We start from the raw sequence: 14,168 nt of genomic DNA, 5'->3' as shown, positions 1-14,168 counted from the left end.
GAAAAACAGTGTTTTTGGGGGGTACTGGGGTAGAAATACGAATTATTTAAGCACTGGGATACAGAATTATGAGGATCTATATCTGGAACTCTTTGGGATCAAAGAAAAGGACAGGATATATACATATAAAAAAATCAATCTTTATCTGAATAACAGGAGCTCCCCGTCATTGCCTCTGACTGCAGTATCCAGTCACCACATTGAGTAATCTCACATTGGGAAGATAAGTGCATTTACAATTTGACACGTGATTATTGATCCATATTTAGAAGGAAGAAATTTAGGGGCACCTGGCTGGCTCAGTTGGTAGGACAGTGACTCTTGATCTTGCGGTTGTAAGTCTGAGGCCCACATTGGGGGCAGAGATTACATTAAAAAAAATCTTCAAAAAAAGGAAGAAATTTGAATGAATGGGAAATGTATGCATCTGCGTGTCCCTAGATACTGTTTTATCTCTTCATTTCCTCGTTTCCAGGAACCTTTTAATTCTCTTACTAGTCACCTGGTGGGGATGGTCATGTTCCTAAAATGTGACGCTATTCTTCTGGGTGGTGTTGATTATTGGAGGATGGGTCCCTGACTTAATCTAGATCATTTAATCTCCCCTACAGGTATTTTACTTATTTTTAGAAATTAATTAATTAAAACATTTTAAATATTTATTCATTTTTTGAGACAGAGAAAGAGACAAAGCATAAGCAGGGGAGGGGCAGAGAGAGAGGAAGACAGAATCTGAAGCAGGCTCCAGGCAGAGACAGAGTGAGTTGGAGCCCCGCATAGGGCTCTGTGCTGACTGCTCAGAGCCTGGAGCCTGCTTCAGATTCTGTCTCCCTCTCTCTCTGTCTCTGTCCCACTTTCTTTCTCTCTCTCTCTCAAAAATAAACATTAAAGAAAAAAAAAACAGTTGGGATATGGGGCACCTGGGTGGCTCAGTCCTTTGAGCACCTGACTTTGGCTCAGGTCGTGATCTCACGGTTCATGGGTTCAAGCCCTGAGTCAGGCTTTGTGCTAATGATAGGATCCTGGAGCCTGCTTTTGATTCTGTGTGTCTCTCTCTTTCTCTCTCTGCCCTTCCCCCACTGTCTCTCTCTCTCTCTCTCTCTCTCTCTCAAAAATAAATAAACATAAAAAAAGGGGGAGAGTTGGGACACTTGATCCACTGAGCCACCCAGGCATCCTGATCTCTACAGGTATTTTATTTTATTTTATTTTTAATTTTTTAATGTTTTTTATTTATTTTTGAGAGACAGAGAGAGACAGCGCGAGCAGGGGAGGGTCAGAGAGAGAGGGAGATACAGGCTCTGAGCTAGCTGTCAGCACAGAGCCCAACGCGGGGCTTGAACCCACGAATGTGAGATCATGACCTGAGCCGACCCTGGACGCTTAACCAACTGAGCCACCCTGGCGCCTCAATGCTTTTTTATTTTTGAGAGACAGTGAGGCAGAGTGTGAGCAGGGGAGGGGCAGAGAGAGAAGGAGGTACAGAATTCGAAGCAGACTCCAGGTTCTGAACTGTCAGCACAGAGCCCAACGCGAGGCTTAAACCCACAAACTGCAAGATCATGCCCTGGGCTGAAGTCAGCTTAACCGACTGAGCCACCCAGGTGCCCCTATACAGGTATTTTAAAGAACAGATTGTGTAGCTTCTTTAAAGTTTTTGTCTGTAACATAACCCTTCGGACTGATCTGCAGTCATGTTTACTGTCATGTGGTATATGGTTTGGGAAACAGAGATCATTTGCAGCAAGAGAGATGGATAAAGCAGAACAAGAGAGAGAGCAGAGAGTTCCGGTGGGGTCTGAAGTCCTGACTATACAGTGATCCACTTCGTTCTTGACCTTAGGTACCAAAGGGATATTCCAGTATCCTAATGAATTGACTTGTTGTCTTGCTGTTGTTGTTTTGGGGTGTTTTTTGTTTGTTTTTGAAATAACAAATTAGAATTCGTTTTCTTTTTTTAAATTTTGAACATTTATATTTATTATTGAGAGACAGAGAGAGATAGTGCCCACAAACCATGAGATTATGACCTGAGCCGAAGTCGGACACTTAACTGACTGAGCCACCCAGGCGCTCCTCTTTTTTTCTTTTGAGAGAGGGCATGAGTGAGCGAGGAGTAGAGAGAGAGAGGGAGAGAGAGAATCCATGCAGCCTCCACCCTGTCAGCGCTGAGCCTGAAGTGGGGGCTCGAGCTCACCTGAAGTGGGACTCAAACTCACAAACCATGAGCTCATGACCTGAGCTGAAGTCAGATGCTTAACCGACTGAGGCACCGAGGCACTCAAGTAGCCAACGACTTCTTATCCAATAAGCAAACTTTTGAAAGAACTCTCAAATTCTCCATTTCACTGCAATTGAGATGCTTAGATAGTGAATATTGTAAGCGTTCAGAGATGTACAAGTTCATTTTAGCCTGGCTTGGAAAAGGATGTAGAAGTGGCCTTAAAAAATAAGGGAGAGGCACCTGGGTGGCTCAGCTGGTTAAGCATCCAACTCTTGATCTCAGGACATGATTTCACAGTTCATGGGATCGAGTCCCACGCTGGGCTCTGCACTGGTAACAGGGAACCTTCTTGGGATTCTCTCTCTCTCTCTCTTTGTGCTCTTCCTCAAGTGCACTCTATGTAAATAAACAAACTTAAAGGAGCACCTGGGTGGCTCAATTGGGTAAGTGTCTGACTTCAGCTCAGGTCATGATCTCACGGTTCGTGGGTTCAAGCTCTGTGTCAGGCTCTGTGCTGACAGCTCGGAGCCTGGATGCTTTGGATTCTGTATTTCCCTCTTTTTCTGCCCCTTCCCTACTCATTCTCTCTCTCTGTTTCAAACATATATCAAACGTTAAAAAATTAAAAAATAAATAAATAAACAAAAAAATAAGGGGGTGCTTGCTTCGGCAGCACATAGACTAAAAAAACTAAGGCAAAGTTTATAAGGAGATGAGGAGGGGGAGGTGGCCTGGACAAGCACTGTGCGAGCCCCTCAGGGTCTGGACAAAGGGCTGAGGGCACGGCTCGCTGCCCTGGCTGGCTCAGCAGACGGTGGGAAAGGGCTACAAAGGTAGGTTAGGCCATGCATGGGGAGCCTGGGGCTTGCCAGGTATAGTTTGTGTCCCCCTAAATTAAGTAACTTTTCACAAATTTGATCCTGCAGGCAGGAAAAAAACAAAAACAAAAAACTAGTGCATACTGTTAAGGGGGAAAGGACCCTGATGAATGTAGTATGAGGACAATTCAGGAAGAGCGGGTTGAGGAAAGGAAATTTCATGCGAGAAGCCAGACAGGTGGCATGATGATGGCAAAGCAAATGAGGCATAGAAAAAAGGGGGTGGTGGAGGGTGCAGAGGACAAGAGTTGGCTGGGGGAGAACTCCTCACAGAAAGGGCCTGGGCTTGGCGACTGTCCGGGGCTGAAGAGCTGTGGAGCTGGTGGAGGCCTGAAACCTGAGGGGCTGAGGAATGCAGGGCAGGGCGGGAGAGGGGGCTGCCCGCGGGGAGGCTCTGGCACCGGGAGGGAAGCCGACGCGCTGGGAACAGTTTCCTCCTCGGGAAGTCAGTGACAAGGTGCCCCTCACTAGGCAGGCAGGACACCACTCTGCTGGTGCGCAGTGCCAGGCTAGTTTTTTGACCCCTTAATGCCCATTTCCAGGAGCATCTTGTCTCGTTGCGCACGTGCACCGCTGTGGTGTCTGTGTGTTTGTGTGTGTGTACTCGGAGGGGTCCTTTGTCCCTTCTCCACTCGTCTGCAGACTCTGTTTTGCAAGCAAGAAGCTGGTTAAGGACCGTCCTGGGCGGAGAGCCAGGAGCAGACAGGTCCTTGGTGGGGCTGGGAGGGGGTCTGCATGGCAGAATGCAGCCGGCCTACCTACCTGTCCTGTCCAGGGGTTCTGCCCCCTACCTCAAAACTGTTACCTGTCTTGGGGTGCCTGGGTGGCTCAGTTGGGTGAGCTCTTGATTTCGGCTCAGGGCATGGTCTCGCAGATCGTGGGATTGAGCCCTCTGTTGGGCCATATGCTGATAGTGCAGAACCTGCTTGGGATTCTTTTTCCTTCTCTCTCTACCTCTCCCCTGCTTTCTCTCTCACTCTCTCAAAACAAATAATCTTTAAAAAAAATTTTTTTTAACATTTTTATTTATTTTTGAGAGACAGATCATGAGCAGGGGAGGGGCAGAGAGAGAGGGACACACAGAATTGGAAGCAGGCTCCAGGCCCTGAGCTGCCAGCACAGAACCCGACACAGGGCTCGAACCCACGAACTGTGAGATCATGACCTGAGCTGAAGTCGGGCGCTCAACTGACCGAGCCACCCAGGGGCCTCTCAAAACAAATAATCTTTAAATTAAAAAGAAATCGTGACCCATCCTGTTATTGCTTTAGGTGATAGCTAGCTAACAGATGCTTAGGTGGTGATCAGTTCTCTTTTGTTAATAATGAACAATGGTTCTATTTCTTAAAGTATTTAAAGTACTAGAAAAAAATTAGAAAATTTGGAAAGCACAGCACACTGTATAGTAATTCTTTCTTTCCTTTTCCTTCTTTCTTTTTTTTTTCTTTTGTTTTGTAAAGTAACCTCTATGCCCAATATGAGGCTTGAACTCAAGACCCCTAGATCAAGAGTTGCATGTTCTACAAACTGAGCCAACCAGGCACCTCTGAAGTAATTCTTATTACATGGTTTCCCAGGATCATATTTGAATGAGGCTGTCCAGAGACACATCTACTTGGAGGGAAGATTCTAGGTGGTGTGCCGTAGGGACCAGAGCAGGCCAGGGTTCTCTGAGCTCCTGATTCCACCACCTTTCATTCCTTCCACCTTAAAACATTCTATTATCTTGACTTCTGTGACTCCGTGGCTTTCCCCAGTGGCTTCCCAGCCTCCCTCCCATGACCAGTGTCCTTGCTCACTGGTACCCATAATGTCTTGCCAAGACGTTTGACTCCTTCCACTCCACTCTGCACAGCCATCCTGAAAACCCCATCTTCTCCCGGGCTTCAGTCACTGTCTACTTGCTCAGGACACTGATGACCTGCAGCTTCGGATTCCTGCCCTGAGCCCCTCGCCATCATCTTAACCAGCTCCCACCGTCTCCGTCTTTGCAGCCTGGCTCACACAGTCTAGTTACACCTCTTTCTACTTGTATCCACCCCTCTCGACCTGCTGTTTCCCTTCCTCGTTCCCGAGCTCTGGACGCTGCACTACCAGGGATTCCATCATCCAGGCCAAGTTGTGCACTGTCTTTCACTCTTCCTTTCCCTCTATGTCCCCACGACTAATCAGTCATCATGTTCTGGCAATTCTTCTTCCTGAAGTCAGTGCTACTCAGGGCGTGTGGGTTCAGTGCTGGTCTGTGAACAACTACAGAAATTGAGAGTAAAGCTTAGAAATTTTTATGGCATCCTGAAGCATTCCATGTTTTACAATTTATTGAGAAAAATGTGAGCTTATATTTTAGCATTAAAAAGATTTTTATTTTGTGGGGTGCCTGGACGGCTCAGTCAGTTAAGTGTCTGGCTCTTGGTTTCAACTCAATTACAATTTCACGCTTTGTGAGTTCGAGCCCCACATGGGGCTCTGCACTGGCAGCATGGAGCCTGGTTGGGATTCTCTCTCTACCTCTCTCTGTCCCTCCTCTGCTCATGCTGTCTCTCAAAATAAATAAAACTTAAAAATTTTTTAAAATAAAATAATTTTTCTAACAATTGATTTTTTATTGTATTTTACAAAATTATTTCTCCATAATAGATTAGAATAAACAGGCCTTTCATCATGGGTAGAAAAGAGCTGTCCTAAGTCTCTCGTGGGCTCACCAGCCACTGCTTGATTACACGGGTGTCACCCACGGTCTGGAGCACCGGACAGCCTCCCCCTCTGTCCCATGCCTTCAGCCTCGCTCCCCTCACATCTGAGCTCCACAACATGGCCAAGTAAGCAGAAGGCAAGTCTGGACCCACCTGCCAGCCTGCCACTTAGGCACCTCCCTGCCTGACGTGCAGCACCAACTTCCCACCACCCTCAGGACAGCTCCCAACCCTTTGCCTTTACCTGGACCCTACTTTCCCACTTGACTGTGCCCTCCCAAATCATCAAGTTGCTTTCCCTGCAGCCATCGAGAACACTCACTTCTGGGAGCACGTCACGGTCTCCTACAGCTGAGCCTTGCACATACTGTCCTGCTGAGTAGGACACTCTTGCCCCATCTGTACCTGATGAAGTACAAATTGTTTTTTAGAAAACAAAAAAGAAAACAAAAACGTGTTTTGGGCTTCAGGTTCCTCCTATGAGTCCCTCCTTTTTTTTTTTTTTTTTAAGTTTGTTTATTTAGTTTGTGAGAGAGAGAGAGAGAGAGAGAGAGAGAGAGAGAGAAGCCCAACCAGGCTCCACATTTAATGCAGAGCCTCACATGGGGCTTGTCTCACAGCCAACCGTGAGATCATGACCTGAGCTGAAATTAAGGGTCAGGTGCTTAACCCACTGAGCTACCCAGCACCACTACCGTAAGTCCCTCAAATCTTGGCCAGGAGTCCTGTTCTGAGATCCTATTTAATATCCAGTTATAGGGGCGCCTGGGTGGCTCAGTTGGTTAGGCATCTGACTTTGGCTCAGGTCATGATCTCACGTTCGTGGGTTCGAGCCCCACCTGGGGCTCTGTGCTGACAGCTAGCTCAGAGCCTGGAGGCTTCTTCCGATTCTGTGTCTCCCTCTCTCTCTGCCCCTTCCCCTCTCATGCTCTGTCTCTCTCTGTATCAAAAATAAATAACATTAAAAAACTTAATGTCCAGTTATAGCACATACCACCTCATATTACAGCAGTTTGCCCACCCCCAATCAAAATAATGTTCCTGGGAGAGGAAAGGGTGAGGGTAGTGCCTCCCGAGCCTGGTGCAGAGGCATTCAGTGAAGATGCTGGAATCAGTGAACCACGAGGGTGACTGCCGCCTTTAACTCCGCAGTCAGTCTCATCATGAGACAGACAGTTCTGCCTTGCAGCTGTCTCTCCACCTCATGGAGGCACTCGGGGAAGAGAAGCGTCCTCTCTCCACCTATTCTACTTAGCAGGGCAAGTGAGAGTTCTTCAGAGACGAGCCCCTGACCCGAGCAGCGCCAAGGAAATAGCTCGCATCCTGGCTTAGACCTCGCCTGGGAGGTCCTATGGTCAGGGACCGGCCGCTTCTCGCCCGCCTCCTTCCAACTCTGTGCAGCAAATGGAAGGGGACCCTTTCCCACTGGCTGCTCTGACCCCCTCCCGATGTTCATTTGCTAGAAGTGGGTCTTTCCCTAGCAAGTCTAAGCTTGATACAGACCAGAGAAACTCTTACCTGCTTTCGGTGAGGAACGTTCTGCCTTTTCTGGATGCCAAGATACAGGCCAGATCACTGTTGAACTGCAGGAAGGGTTGGTTTACGATCCTCTTTTGGTATCGTTAGTGGCCCTCCCTCTTCACGCCCAGAGCCCCTTGCCCTGGGGCAGGCAGTCACTGAGCCATCCTCTCCTCTGGGTCCCCGGCTTCTCTCCCACCTCCCACACCTGTAAACAGATTGGGTTTGAATGAAACCCCAAGGAGGCCACTATGCAGCCTAGCCAAGCCCAGTCCTACCTCGCCAGGCGGCAAGCAGGTGGCTATTTACTTGGTTGTGGAATGACTGAGACAAAAATTCAGGCTGGAAAAAGCTTTGCTCAAGGCAGCGTGGGGGTGGGGGTGAGGGGAGACTGGCCATCCACTCGGAGACCTGGAAGTCAGGGAGGAGGACAAACAAGGAAAATCGATGCAGCGCAAACACTCCTGCCAGACTTTTGGCGTCAGAAGCCAGCCTCTGCTTCTCAGAGTCACACACTTTTCTAGACACAGGTGGTTACCTATATCAATGGTCCACCACGTGCTCCACTGTGGCAGGGCCGCGCGGCAGGACGCTGATGTGGCACGTTCCCTGCACTCACACATGGTACAGCGGAGTTGTGAACTCTGTGCTGCCACCGAAGATTTCTTCCAGTTACACAGCTGGAGAGAGTTCTGGAAGTAGCCATTGGTTTTGGCCTTGAAGACCGAGGGCAGAGAGGTAAAACTAAAACCCAGCTTTCCTTTAGAGGCAAAGTATCTAATCTGGGGCCAGGGATGAGGCAGTAGTGGGGAGAATAAAGCTGGTAGCATATTGGGCCCCAAAGGTAGAGGACCTTGTTGCCTGGCCAAGGATTTGGGAGAGATGAAGAATCAGCAGAGGACAGACTCTGACGTCAGAGACCCAGGTTCAAATTCCAGCTTCCAAGTTAATAACTACCTCACTTTAGGCAAGTTATTTAACTTCGTGCTTTTCTTCTTCAAAAGGGGCTTGGGATATCCGCTTCCTAAGACTGCTGCGAGGCAGCACAGTGGTTGAGTGGGCTTTGGAGCACGTCTGCTTTCGAACTGGTTTGAATTCCAGTTTACACATGCTAGCTGCGTGACCTCACTTCGCTGTGCCTGTGTCCTCCTCTGTGAAATGAGACTCAGATGTAGGGTATTTCGTACATTTAGTACATTTAGCATTTAGTGGCTGGCACACAGAAGTTGTTCACTAAATGATAACATTTTCCCTCCCTTTTCCTGGTGGGCAGTGGAAAGCTGACATAGGATGTGGAGTGGGGACCCAGAGGGCACAGTTCAAGTTCTTCCTTTTTTTTTTTTTTTTTTTTTTTTTAAGCAGGCTCCATGCCCAGCATGAGGCTTGAACTCATGAACCTGAGTTCAAGAGTCACATGCTCTATTGACTGAACCAGCCAGGCGCCCACCTTTTTTTTTTTTTTTTTGGTCACAGCTCAGGTTTATGGCAGTGCCAAGTGGTTTGGATAGGCCAGAAGATTACAATAATCCAGGTGAGAAATAAAATGAGAACTTGCCTGCAGGAGGGAAGAGATGTGAGTGATTTCTGTGAAGAATCAATGGGGCTTGGCAGGTGATTAAACACGCCAGGAAGAAATACCAGGTTTGACACACGGATCAGCAAGAAAAGATCTATCATCACCCCGCTAGTAGCATCAGGAGTGGGAGGTAGGGAGAGTGGGGAGGGACAGAAAGTTCAGCTGGCTACGAGCTTAAAGGGGCAGCCACAAAACAGGGGATGGCAGCGTGCCCTAGAAAGAGTGGTGCCAGCCCTGTGAGGGCGTGGCTATCAAATAAACAGAAGACAACACGCGTGGGCAAGGACGTGGAGAAATTGGGACTCTTGTGCATTGCTGATGTGAATGTAAAATGATGCAGAGGCTGTGGAAATCAGTATGGCAAGTCCTCAAAGAGTTAAAAATAGAATTAAGAATAGAATTAAGCAGACTTAAACACCCAACTGTACACTCATGTTCATTGCAACATAATTATGACAGCCCGGAGGGGAAACATCCCAAATGTCCTTTGATGGATGAATGGATAAATAAAATACAGTCTATACACACAGTGGTATGTTCTTTAGCCTCAAAAAGGAATAAAATTCTGCGACATTCTACAACATGGATGAACCTTGAAAACATGCTAAGCCCGAAAAAGGAAAAATATTGTATGATTCCATTTATCTGGGGCACCTACCATAGTCAAATTTATCGGCACAGAAATTAAAGTGGTTACCAAGGGTTGGGAGAGAAGAGAGGTTAGGAAATTAGTTGAATGGGTATAGAGCTTCACTATGGGATAAAAAGTTCTAAAGATGGATAGTAGTTATGGTTGCATAATGAGGTGATTGTACTCAGTGCAACTGAGGTATACACTTAAAAATGGTCAGGAGAGCCTGGGTAGCTCAGTCAGTTACGCGTTCGACTTTTGGCTTAGGTCACAATCTCACAGCTTTGGGGTTCAAGCCATACATTGGGCTCTGTGCTGACAGCTTGGGGCCTGGAGCCTGCGTCAGATTCTGTGTCTCCCTTTTTCTGTCCCTCTCCTGCTTGCTCTCTCTCAAAATTAAATAAACATTTAAAATTTCAAAAAAGCAAATGCATTTGGGGCCCCTGGGTGGATCAGTCGGTTAAGCATCTGACTTGGGCTCAGGTTGATCTCACAGTTTGTGAGTGTGAGCCCTGGGTTATGCTCTGTGCCATCAGCTAGAAGACTGGAGTCTGATTCAGATTCTGTGTCTCCCCCTCTCTCTTCCCTTCCCCTGCTCGTGCTCGCTCTCAAAAATAAACATTAGGGGCGCCTGGGTGGCTCAGTCAGTTAAGCCTCCGGCTTTGGCTCAGGTCAGATCTCACGTTCGTGGGTTCGAGCCCCGAGTCAGGCTCTGGGCTGACAGCTAGCTCAGAGCCTGGAGCCTGCTTGCGGTTCTGTGTCTCCTTCTCTCTCTGCCCCTCCCCCTCTCATGCTCTGTCTCTCTCTGTATCAAAAATAAATAAATAAATAAAAACATAAAAAAAATAAAATAAACATTAAAAAAACAAAATAGAACAAAGAACCATATGTATTTAAAAAAATGGTTAAAATGGTATATTTTATGTGTATTTTACCAGGCTAGAAAGGAAGAGATGAGCGATGAAGCCAGTACACTACATTTAAACATAACATAGAGGAAGGAGGGAATGTGTCAGTTTTTTTTTAATTAAAAAAAAAGTTTATTTTTGAGAGAGGGAGATTCAGAATCTTAAGCAGATTCCAGGCTTTGAGTTGTCGGCACAGAGCCTGACACAGGGCTTGAACTCATGGACCACAAGATCATGAGTTGGGCCAAAGTTGGATGCTTAACCAACTGAGCCCCCCAGATACCCCAATCAGTTTTAGTGTGAATTATAATAAAATGGTTAAGAAAGAATGTTAAAAATAAACAAGATGTAGGAAATAAAATTGTACATCATTTAGGTAAAAAAATTAAAACAGTGGCAAATAAAAAGTCACGAAACAATAATGGCAGTTGGGACACTTGGTGTCAATGTCCAATAGGAACTTGGAAAGGGTGAGCAGAACAGGGCAAAAAGGTCTGAATTGAAGATGGAAGTCGATTGCATAGAAGAACATCTTTTTTATTTTTTAAGTTTTTATTTATTTTTGACAGAGAGAGAGAGAGAGAGCGAGCAAGAGTGCGCACACGAGGGGCAGAGAAAGAGGGAGACACAGAATCCGAAGGAGGCTCCAGGCTCCAAGCACAGAGCCTGAGGCGTGGCTCAAACTCACAAACTGTGAGATCATGACCTGGGCCAAAGTCAGACACTCAATCGACTGAGCCACCCAGGCGCTCCGAGGGACATCTTAAGTTGTAGGTAAAAGTAGAAGTCATCTAGAGGAAGGTGCATGAAGAAGATAGAGGGGTGCTAGGCTGGGTTTGGTTAGTAGAGCGTGTGACTCTTGATCTTGGGGTTGTGAATTTGGGCCCGTGTTGGGTGTAGAGATCATTTCAAAAAAAGTCTTTAAAAAAAAAAAGAAAGGGAGCAAGTCTTAGGAAGGGCACACCTTTGGGAAGCGAAAGAAGGTAACTGGAAGTGCAGGCCGTGTGACAGCTGGGTGAATGTGGGTCACGGCCTCAGTGAAACCAGCTCAAGAGGAGGTTGATCAAGCTGTCAGAGGCCACACGGAGGATGTAAGGGCTGTGAAAGGGGTGAGGCTCTATGCAAGTCAGTAGTTGTAGAAAGGTAGGGAGGAAGCCAAATGTCAGGAAAAAAAGCCAGGTTCTATTGGTAAAGTTTGGATGAAGGTATGGGGCGCCTGGCTGTCTCAGTCAGAAGAGCATGTGACTCTTGCTTTTCGGGTTGTGAGTTCGAGCCCCATGCTGGGTGTAGAGATTACTACAAACACCCCCAACCCAAACAAACAAAACTTAAAAGAAAAAGAGAGATAAGTATGTGATACTCAAATAGAGGAAACTGGAATAACATTCATAGGGAGGGAAGAAAAGAGCAGGAGAGGCTCATTGAAGGCATTTGATCAGGAGGCTGGACTGCAGCGCACAAGGGAAAGTCAGTTCTGGCGATGGGATGTTACTGCAGAAAAGAAAGCGAAGGTACGGCAGAGCACAGAGTTAGAGGACCACGTGAGGTGGACTTCCTCTTTACTTTTTTAAATGTCTGTTTACTTTTGAAGGACAGGGAGACAGAGTATGAGTGAAGAAGGGGCAGAGAGGAGACACAGAATCTGAAGCAGGCCCCAGGTTCAGAGCTGTCAGCACAGTGCCCGACATGGGGCTTGAACTCATGAACCATGAGATCATGCCCCGAGCAGATGTTGGACGGTTAACCAACTGAGCCACCCAGGCACCCCTGGGGGTGAGACTTGATGGAGGAATGTGACAGAACGAAAGCAGGGTGTCAAGGAGGGCAGGGCTGGGATGGGGACAGGGTGAGCAGTGAGGGCATTTCTCAACTTTGTAGCCGTTCTTGTTTTGCAATCTCTCCCCAGGCTTGGATTAGAGGAACATCCATAACCTTTATCCATGTATGGGATGGATTTTAGTTTATGAGAAGGACGCTGTGATGTGTGTTATTTGAATTTGACAGTCTGTTCAGAGGAGGTGTGGCTGAGGATTTAAGTGTAAATGCCAGGCCATTCCTATAGGTCAGTGTCCTCAAACTTTGGCTTGCATCAGAACCAAGGGCTTGCTAGAACAGACTGCTGAGGCCCACCCTCCATCTAACCCAGCAGTCAGTTTTATATTTTTAAGTGATTTTTAATGTTTATTTATATTTGAGAGAGGACAGCACAAATGAGGAGTAGAAAGAGGGAGACACAGAATCGGAAGCAGGCTCCAGGCTCTGAGCTGTCAGCACTGAGTCTGACGGGCTCGAATCCATGAACCATGGAATCATGACCTGTGCTGGAGACACTTAACTGACTGAGCCACCCAGGCGCCCTTTTACATTTCTATATATAATATAGAAATTATTAAATATATATTAGTGTCAATATAAATGTTATATAAAAATATTAATATAAATTTTCATTAATAACACATTATTAAACAGAAAGAACAAGTGGGGGAGGGGCACAGAGAGAGGGGGTTAGAGGATCTCAATCAACCAACTGAGCCACTTAGGTGCCCCCAGAATTTGCATTTCTAACAAATTCCCAGGTGATGCTTTGGTTCAGAGACTACACTTGGAAGCACAACAGAGTATGTGACCACAAGACGACAGGAGACATGGGAGGCTGTAGTGGGGGCCGTGCCATGGCCTGTCCACACACACGCTCGTCTGCAGGCCTATACGGTCTCTAGGAAAAGTCCTCTTAGTACCCCCTGGGGAGAATTACTGGTGTTATAACAGTTTGCTCTGTCTTCATCACTAGTGTAGCCTCATGGAGCAGGACCAGGATGAAAAGGAAGAGGGATCCAAGCTGCAGCAGGACTTGGAGAAAACCAGGCGGAGCCTGCTGAACGGAACAAGCGGAGTTGGCAGGCTGGGCGGAGGAGATCCGGGCCCTGCGTCCTTGCCAGCACACCCAGGTCTGTCCAAACCAAATGGCTAACAACGCCCCCCCACCACCTGCAGTGACTAAATTGCAGGGAGGAAGTACAAACCTTTCTACTTTATGCAGTGTGTTCGTTCTAACACTTCATTATAGTCCAATTTTTCTGTATTGCTTTTCTCCCTTTACTGTGAACTCTGAACAGAGAAAGCTATTTTTCTCTCCCTTTTCCACTGTTAGTAATTAGGAAAATAAATATTCATACAGCTGGAATTTAATACTTACTGAGAACTTGACTGCGAGATAGTTCTTGGGGCACACACAGGCCAGGCTTCGCTTGGATGTCTTTGCCTTCCTACTGTGGACTCAATTCCGCCCCAAAGCAAAAACCTTGAATCCAATCCAAGGAATTGACTCCACTTCGTTAAAAAAAATTCTATCTAGTACTAACTGGCTACAGTAGGGCTACTTCTTCCTTGTCATTCGCTGTCCAAAATGAGGTTCAAATCCAAGATTCTAGGAGCAGGTAGTGCTTTTCCAAACCTGAAGACTTCTCAAGGGGACCTGAATTTATATGCAGGTCATGGAAACAGAAAGGGGCTGGGATTTCAGCACACAATAGCCAAATCTGGGGATTTTCCAGCTGCCTCCTCGGCTGGTATTTCACAGTCCATCTTACAGTGGAGGTTTTTGGTAAAACTGCCTAAGGAAACTAGAGGAGTGAGCACTGGTAAGTAGAGAAGGGACTAAGGCACATACACAGATGTCCTCCATGAAAAAACCCAAGGGAAAACCAGGAGGCCAGGGAACAGATCTGCAGGACCAATCT

The 14,168-nt window shown here is 46.9% G+C and overlaps 1 protein-coding gene across 8 annotated transcripts in view; it reads right to left on the bottom strand.

Annotated features, from left to right (window-relative positions):
- Window positions 1-13,933, bottom strand: part of SLC25A18 (solute carrier family 25 member 18) — a 29,928-nt gene extending 15,995 nt beyond the window's left edge. For 2 of the 8 annotated variants that reach the window (XM_029955338.1, XM_029955339.1), the window contains exons 1-3: window positions 13,625-13,933; window positions 7,314-7,521; window positions 6,118-6,200 (exon numbers count right to left, since the gene is read on the bottom strand). The gene's annotated coding sequence lies outside the window, so the exon portion shown is untranslated. Of the gene's footprint in view, window positions 1-6,117; window positions 6,201-7,313; window positions 7,522-7,591; window positions 7,725-13,624 lie in introns of all 8 variants that reach the window. The other 6 variants (XM_029955336.1, XM_029955337.1, XM_029955342.1 and 3 more) reach the window with 4 other exon arrangements.
- Window positions 13,934-14,168: the final 235 nt, after the last annotated feature.

This window comes from Suricata suricatta, chromosome 10, assembly GCF_006229205.1.
Source record: "Suricata suricatta isolate VVHF042 chromosome 10, meerkat_22Aug2017_6uvM2_HiC, whole genome shotgun sequence".
In the NCBI taxonomy this organism is placed as follows: domain Eukaryota; kingdom Metazoa; phylum Chordata; class Mammalia; order Carnivora; family Herpestidae; genus Suricata; species Suricata suricatta.
Note: the sequence above shows the minus strand (reverse complement) of the source record. Positions and strands in the feature narration are given on the sequence as shown.